Below are 9,100 nucleotides of genomic sequence, written 5' to 3'. Positions count from 1 at the left end.
GCCATCAGTGCGTTATTTCTTGGTTAACCATGTGTACATGTCTGATGCGACTTTCAGTATCTTATATTCATTAGAAAGAGCATTTCAATTCGCTTCTGGTGGTGTATGGCATGTGCATGTGCGACGTTGAGCAAAGATGCTAGGCATGTCCGTAGGTAATGCCGATTGTCCGTTCCGTCGCAACGGCGCCGGTAGCGGAAGTAGACTTTCGTTCTAATTTCGTTATCCCTCATTGGATTTCTAATATCTATGATTCATTTGAAAGGTCTTTTCATGGGGTTTCTGGCGATGCATAACATGCACGTCTGCAATGTTGTGCACAGCTGCAACAGTCTGCATATAGTGCCGCTTTTCTATCCGGCTTGACTTCCACCGCCGACTCATGTCGACCCCGCCAATAACCCCTTATAATATCTCTCTCCTTTCGAAGATCCCTAACATCTACAGTGCATGTGAAAGCCCATGCTAATGGGCTTCAAGACGATGTACGACATGCCCATGTGCACTCATGTCGACCCCGCCAATAACCCCTTATAATATCTCTCTCCTTTCGAAGATCCCTAACATCTACAGTGCATGTGAAAGCCCATGCTAATGGGCTTCAAGACGATGTACGACATGCCCATGTGCACTGGCATGTCAAGCTACATACGTCTGCGTGTCATGCCGCGTGTCCCGTGCGTCGCCAACGCCATCAGTGCGTTATTTCTTGGTTAACCATGTGTACATGTCTGATGCGACTTTCAGTATCTTATATTCATTAGAAAGAGCATTTTAATTCGCTTCTGGTGGTGTATGGCATGTGCATGTGCGACGTTGAGCAAAGATGCTAGGCATGTCCGTAGGTAATGCCGATTGTCCGTTCCGTCGCAACGGCGCCGGTAGCGGAAGTAGACTTTCGTTCTAATTTCGTTATCCCTCATTGGATTTCTAATATCTATGATTCATTTGAAAGGTCTTTTCATGGGGTTTCTGGCGATGCATAACATGCACGTCTGCAATGCTGTGCACAGCTGCAACCGTCTGCATATAGTGCCGCTTTTCTATCCGGCTTGACTTCCGCCGCCGACTCATGTCGACCCCGCCAATAACCCCTTATAATATCTCTCTCCTTTCGAAGATCCCTAACATCTACAGTGCATGTGAAAGCCCATGCTAATGGGCATCAAGACGATGTACGACATGCCCATGTGCACTGGCATGTCAAGCTACATACGTCTGCGTGTCATGCCGCGTGTCCCGTGCGTCGCCAACGTCATCAGTGCGTTATTTCTTGGTTAACCATGTGTACATGTCTGATGCGACTTTCAGTATCTTATATTCATTAGAAAGAGCATTTCAATTCGCTTCTGGTGGTGTATGGCATGTGCATGTGCGACGTTGAGCAAAGATGCTAGGCATGTCCGTAGGTAATGCCGATTGTCCGTTCCGTCGCAACGGCGCCGGTAGCGGAAGTAGACTTTCGTTCTAATTTCGTTATCCCTCATTGGATTTCTAATGTCTATGATTCATTTGAAAGGTCTTTGCATGGGGTTTCTGGCGATGCATAACATGCACGTCTGCAATGCTGTGCACAGCTGCAACCGTCTGCATATAGTGCCGCTTTTCTATCCGGCTTGACTTCCGCCGCCGACTCATGTCGACCAAGCCAATAACCCCTTATAATATCTCTCTCCTTTCGAAGATCCCTAACATCTACAGTGCATGTGAAAGCCCATGCAAATGGGCTTCAAGACGATGTACGACATGCCCATGTGCACTGGCATGTCAAGCTACATACGTCTGCGTGTCATGCCGCGTGTCCCGTGCGTCGCCAACGCCATCAGTGCGTTATTTCTTGGTTAACCATGTGTACATGTCTGATGCGACTTTCAGTATCTTATATTCATTAGAAAGAGCATTTCAATTCGCTTCTGGTGGTGTATGGCATGTGCATGTGCGACGTTGAGCAAAGATGCTAGGCATGTCCGTAGGTAATGCCGCTTGTCCGTTCCGTCGCAACGGCGCCGGTAGCGGAAGTAGACTTTCGTTCTAATTTCGTTATCCCTCATTGGATTTCTAATACCTATGATTCATTTGAAAGGTCTTTTCATGGGGTTTCTGGCGATGCATAACATGCACGTCTGCAATGCTGTGCACAGCTGCAACCGTCTGCATATAGTGCCGCTTTTCTATCCGGCTTGACTTCCGCCGCCGACTCATGTCGACCCCGCCAATAACCCCTTATAATATCTCTCTCCTTTCGAAGATCCCTAACATCTACAGTGCATGTGAAAGCCCATGCAAATGGGCTTCAAGACGATGTACGACATGCCCATGTGCACTGGCATGTCAAGCTACATACGTCTGCGTGTCATGCCGCGTGTCCCGTGCGTCGCCAACGCCATCAGTGCGTTATTTCTTGGTTGACCATGTGTACATGTCTGATGCGACTTTCAGTATCTTATATTCATTAGAAAGAGCATTTCAATTCGCTTCTGGTGGTGTATGGCATGTGCATGTGCGACGTTGAGCAAAGATGCTAGGCATGTCCGTAGGTAATGCCGATTGTCCGTTCCGTCGCAACGGCGCCGGTAGCCGCAGTAGACTTTCGTTCTAATTTCGTTATCCCTCATTGGATTTCTAATATCTATGATTCATTTGAAAGGTCTTTTCATGGGGTTTCTGGCGATGCATAGCATGCACGTCTGCAATGCTGTGCACAGCTGCAACCGTCTGCATATAGTGCCGCTTTTCTATCCGGCTTGACTTCCGCCGCCGACTCATGTCGACCCCGCCAATAACCCCTTATAATATCTCTCTCCTTTCGAAGATCCCTAACATCTACAGTGCATGTGAAAGCCCATGCAAATGGGCATCAAGACGATGTACGACATGCCCATGTGCACTGGCATGTCAAGCTACATACGTCTGCGTGTCATGCCGCGTGTCCCGTGCGTCGCCAACGCCATCAGTGCGTTATTTCTTGGTTAACCATGTGTACATGTCTGATGCGACTTTCAGTATCTTATATTCATTAGAAAGAGCATTTCAATTCGCTTCTGGTGGTGTATGGCATGTGCATGTGCGACGTTGAGCAAAGATGCTAGGCATGTCCGTAGGTAATGCCGCTTGTCCGTTCCGTCGCAACGGCGCCGGTAGCGGAAGTAGACTTTCGTTCTAATTTCGTTATCCCTCATTGGATTTCTAATATCTATGATTCATTTGAAAGGTCTTTTCATGGGGTTTCTGGCGATGCATAACATGCACGTCTGCAATGCTGTGCACAGCTGCAACCGTCTGCATATAGTGCCGCTTTTCTATCCGGCTTGACTTCCGCCGCCGACTCATGTCGACCCCGCCAATAACCCCTTATAATATCTCTCTCCTTTCGAAGATCCCTAACATCTACAGTGCATGTGAAAGCCCATGCAAATGGGCATCAAGACGATGTACGACATGCCCATGTGCACTGGCATGTCAAGCTACATACGTCTGCGTGTCATGCCGCGTGTCCCGTGCGTCGCCAACGCCATCAGTGCGTTATTTCTTGGTTAACTATGTGTACATGTCTGATGCGACTTTCAGTATCTTATATTCATTAGAAAGAGCATTTCAATTCGTTTCTGGTGGTGTATGGCATGTGCATGTGCGACGTTGAGCAAAGATGCTAGGCATGTCCGTAGGTAATGCCGATTGTCCGTTCCGTCGCAACGGCGCCGGTAGCGGAAGTAGACTTTCGTTCTAATTTCGTTATCCCTCATTGGATTTCTAATATCTATCATTCATTTGAAAGGTCTTTTCATGGGGTTTCTGGCGATGCATAGCATGCACGTCTGCAATGCTGTGCACAGCTGCAACCGTCTGCATATAGTGCCGCTTTTCTATCCGGCTTGACTTCCGCCGCCGACTCATGTCGACCCCGCCAATAACCCCTTATAATATCTCTCTCCTTTCGAAGATCCCTAACATCTACAGTGCATGTGAAAGCCCATGCAAATGGGCATCAAGACGATGTACGACATGCCCATGTGCACTGGCATGTCAAGCTACATACGTCTGCGTGTCATGCCGCGTGTCCCGTGCGTCGCCAACGCCATCAGTGCGTTATTTCTTGGTTAACCATGTGTACATGTCTGATGCGACTTTCAGTATCTTATATTCATTAGAAAGAGCATTTCAATTCGCTTCTGGTGGTGTATGGCATGTGCATGTGCGACGTTGAGCAAAGATGCTAGGCATGTCCGTAGGTAATGCCGCTTGTCCGTTCCGTCGCAACGGCGCCGGTAGCGGAAGTAGACTTTCGTTCTAATTTCGTTATCCCTCATTGGATTTCTAATATCTATGATTCATTTGAAAGGTCTTTTCATGGGGTTTCTGGCGATGCATAACATGCACGTCTGCAATGCTGTGCACAGCTGCAACCGTCTGCATATAGTGCCGCTTTTCTATCCGGCTTGACTTCCGCCGCCGACTCATGTCGACCCCGCCAATAACCCCTTATAATATCTCTCTCCTTTCGAAGATCCCTAACATCTACAGTGCATGTGAAAGCCCATGCAAATGGGCATCAAGACGATGTACGACATGCCCATGTGCACTGGCATGTCAAGCTACATACGTCTGCGTGTCATGCCGCGTGTCCCGTGCGTCGCCAACGCCATCAGTGCGTTATTTCTTGGTTAACTATGTGTACATGTCTGATGCGACTTTCAGTATCTTATATTCATTAGAAAGAGCATTTCAATTCGTTTCTGGTGGTGTATGGCATGTGCATGTGCGACGTTGAGCAAAGATGCTAGGCATGTCCGTAGGTAATGCCGATTGTCCGTTCCGTCGCAACGGCGCCGGTAGCGGAAGTAGACTTTCGTTCTAATTTCGTTATCCCTCATTGGATTTCTAATATCTATCATTCATTTGAAAGGTCTTTTCATGGGGTTTCTGGCGATGCATAGCATGCACGTCTGCAATGCTCTGCACAGCTGCAACCGTCTGCATATAGTGCCGCTTTTCTATCCGGCTTGACTTCCGCCGCCGACTCATGTCGACCCCGCCAATAACCCCTTATAATATCTCTCTCCTTTCGAAGATCCCTAACATCTACAGTGCATGTGAAAGCCCATGCAAATGGGCATCAAGACGATGTACGACATGCCCATGTGCACTGGCATGTCAAGCTACATACGTCTGCGTGTCATGCCGCGTGTCCCGTGCGTCGCCAACGCCATCAGTGCGTTATTTCTTGGTTAACCATGTGTACATGTCTGATGCGACTTTCAGTATCTTATATTCATTAGAAAGAGCATTTCAATTCGCTTCTGGTGGTGTATGGCATGTGCATGTGCGACGTTGAGCAAAGATGCTAGGCATGTCCGTAGGTAATGCCGATTGTCCGTTCCGTCGCAACGGCGCCGGTAGCGGAAGTAGACTTTCGTTCTAATTTCGTTATCCCTCATTGGATTTCTAATATCTATGATTCATTTGAAAGGTCTTTTCATGGGGTTTCTGGCGATGCATAACATGCACGTCTGCAATGCTGTGCACAGCTGCAACCGTCTGCATATAGTGCCGCTTTTCTATCCGGCTTGACTTCCGCCGCCGACTCATGTCGACCCCGCCAATAACCCCTTATAATATCTCTCTCCTTTCGAAGATCCCTAACATCTACAGTGCATGTGAAAGCCCATGCTAATGGGCTTCAAGACGATGTACGACATGCCCATGTGCACTGGCATGTCAAGCTACATACGTCTGCGTGTCATGCCGCGTGTCCCGTGCGTCGCCAACGCCATCAGTGCGTTATTTCTTGGTTAACCATGTGTACATGTCTGATGCGACTTTCAGTATCTTATATTCATTAGAAAGAGCATTTCAATTCGCTTCTGGTGGTGTATGGCATGTGCATGTGCGACGTTGAGCAAAGATGCTAGGCATGTCCGTAGGTAATGCCGATTGTCCGTTCCGTCGCAGCGGCGCCGGTAGCGGAAGTAGACTTTCGTTCTAATTTCGTTATCCCTCATTGGATTTCTAATATCTATGATTCATTTGAAAGGTCTTTTCATGGGGTTTCTGGCGATGCATAACATGCACGTCTGCAATGCTGTGCACAGCTGCAACCGTCTGCATATAGTGCCGCTTTTCTATCCGGCTTGACTTCCGCCGCCGACTCATGTCGACCCCGCCAATAACCCCTTATAATATCTCTCTCCTTTCGAAGATCCCTAACATCTACAGTGCATGTGAAAGCCCATGCAAATGGGCATCAAGACGATGTACGACATGCCCATGTGCACTGGCATGTCAAGCTACATACGTCTGCGTGTCATGCCGCGTGTCCCGTGCGTCGCCAACGCCATCAGTGCGTTATTTCTTGGTTAACCATGTGTACATGTCTGATGCGACTTTCAGTATCTTATATTCATTAGAAAGAGCATTTCAATTCGCTTCTGGTTGTGTATGGCATGTGCATGTGCGACGTTGAGCAAAGATGCTAGGCATGTCCGTAGGTAATGCCGATTGTCCGTTCCGTCGCAACGGCGCCGGTAGCGGAAGTAGACTTTCGTTCTAATTTCGTTATCCCTCATTGGATTTCTAATATCTATGATTCATTTGAAAGGTCTTTTCATGGGGTTTCTGGCGATGCATAGCATGCACGTCTGCAATGCTCTGCACAGCTGCAACCGTCTGCATATAGTGCCGCTTTTCTATCCGGCTTGACTTCCGCCGCCGACTCATGTCGACCCCGCCAATAACCCCTTATAATATCTCTCTCCTTTCGAAGATCCCTAACATCTACAGTGCATGTGAAAGCCCATGCTAATGGGCATCAAGACGATGTACGACATGCCCATGTGCACTGGCATGTCAAGCTACATACGTCTGCGTGTCATGCCGCGTGTCCCGTGCGTCGCCAACGCCATCAGTGCGTTATTTCTTGGTTAACCATGTGTACATGTCTGATGCGACTTTCAGTATCTTATATTCATTAGAAAGAGCATTTCAATTCGCTTCTGGTGGTGTATGGCATGTGCATGTGCGACGTTGAGCAAAGATGCTAGGCATGTCCGTAGGTAATGCCGATTGTCCGTTCCGTCGCAGCGGTGCCGGTAGCGGAAGTAGACTTTCGTTCTAATTTCGTTATCCCTCATTGGATTTCTAATATCTATGATTCATTTGAAAGGTCTTTTCATGGGGTTTCTGGCGATGCATAACATGCACGTCTGCAATGCTGTGCACAGCTGCAACCGTCTGCATATAGTGCCGCTTTTCTATCCGGCTTGACTTCCGCCGCCGACTCATGTCGACCCCGCCAATAACCCCTTATAATATCTCTCTCCTTTCGAAGATCCCTAACATCTACAGTGCATGTGAAAGCCCATGCAAATGGGCATCAAGACGATGTACGACATGCCCATGTGCACTGGCATGTCAAGCTACATACGTCTGCGTGTCATGCCGCGTGTCCCGTGCGTCGCCAACGCCATCAGTGCGTTATTTCTTGGTTAACCATGTGTACATGTCTGATGCGACTTTCAGTATCTTATATTCATTAGAAAGAGCATTTCAATTCGCTTCTGGTGGTGTATGGCATGTGCATGTGCGACGTTGAGCAAAGATGCTAGGCATGTCCGTAGGTAATGCCGATTGTCCGTTCCGTCGCAGCGGCGCCGGTAGCGGAAGTAGACTTTCGTTCTAATTTCGTTATCCCTCATTGGATTTCTAATATCTATGATTCATTTGAAAGGTCTTTTCATGGGGTTTCTGGCGATGCATAACATGCACGTCTGCAATGCTGTGCACAGCTGCAACCGTCTGCATATAGTGCCGCTTTTCTATCCGGCTTGACTTCCGCCGCCGACTCATGTCGACCCCGCCAATAACCCCTTATAATATCTCTCTCCTTTCGAAGATCCCTAACATCTACAGTGCATGTGAAAGCCCATGCAAATGGGCATCAAGACGATGTACGACATGCCCATGTGCACTGGCATGTCAAGCTACATACGTCTGCGTGTCATGCCGCGTGTCCCGTGCGTCGCCAACGCCATCAGTGCGTTATTTCTTGGTTAACCATGTGTACATGTCTGATGCGACTTTCAGTATCTTATATTCATTAGAAAGAGCATTTCAATTCGCTTCTGGTGGTGTATGGCATGTGCATGTGCGACGTTGAGCAAAGATGCTAGGCATGTCCGTAGGTAATGCCGATTGTCCGTTCCGTCGCAGCGGCGCCGGTAGCGGAAGTAGACTTTCGTTCTAATTTCGTTATCCCTCATTGGATTTCTAATATCTATGATTCATTTGAAAGGTCTTTTCATGGGGTTTCTGGCGATGCATAACATGCACGTCTGCAATGCTGTGCACAGCTGCAGCCGTCTGCATATAGTGCCGCTTTTCTATCCGGCTTGACTTCCGCCGCCGACTCATGTCGACCCCGCCAATAACCCCTTATAATATCTCTCTCCTTTCGAAGATCCCTAACATCTACAGTGCATGTGAAAGCCCATGCAAATGGGCATCAAGACGATGTACGACATGCCCATGTGCACTGGCATGTCAAGCTACATACGTCTGCGTGTCATGCCGCGTGTCCCGTGCGTCGCCAACGCCATCAGTGCGTTATTTCTTGGTTAACCATGTGTACATGTCTGATGCGACTTTCAGTATCTTATATTCATTAGAAAGAGCATTTCAATTCGCTTCTGGTGGTGTATGGCATGTGCATGTGCGACGTTGAGCAAAGATGCTAGGCATGTCCGTAGGTAATGCCGATTGTCCGTTCCGTCGCAACGGCGCCGGTAGCGGAAGTAGACTTTCGTTCTAATTTCGTTATCCCTCATTGGATTTCTAATATCTATGATTCATTTGAAAGGTCTTTTCATGGGGTTTCTGGCGATGCATAACATGCACGTCTGCAATGCTGTGCACAGCTGCAACCGTCTGCATATAGTGCCGCTTTTCTATCCGGCTTGACTTCCGCCGCCGACTCATGTCGACCCCGCCAATAACCCCTTATAATATCTCTCTCCTTTCGAAGATCCCTAACATCTACAGTGCATGTGAAAGCCCATGCTAATGGGCTTCAAGACGATGTACGACATGCCCATGTGCACTGGCATGT

This window comes from Haliotis asinina, chromosome 3, assembly GCF_037392515.1.
Source record: "Haliotis asinina isolate JCU_RB_2024 chromosome 3, JCU_Hal_asi_v2, whole genome shotgun sequence".
NCBI classification, from domain to species: Eukaryota; Metazoa; Mollusca; class Gastropoda; order Lepetellida; family Haliotidae; genus Haliotis; species Haliotis asinina.
The sequence above is the reverse complement of the archived record's forward strand: the minus strand, read 5'-3'. Positions refer to the sequence as shown.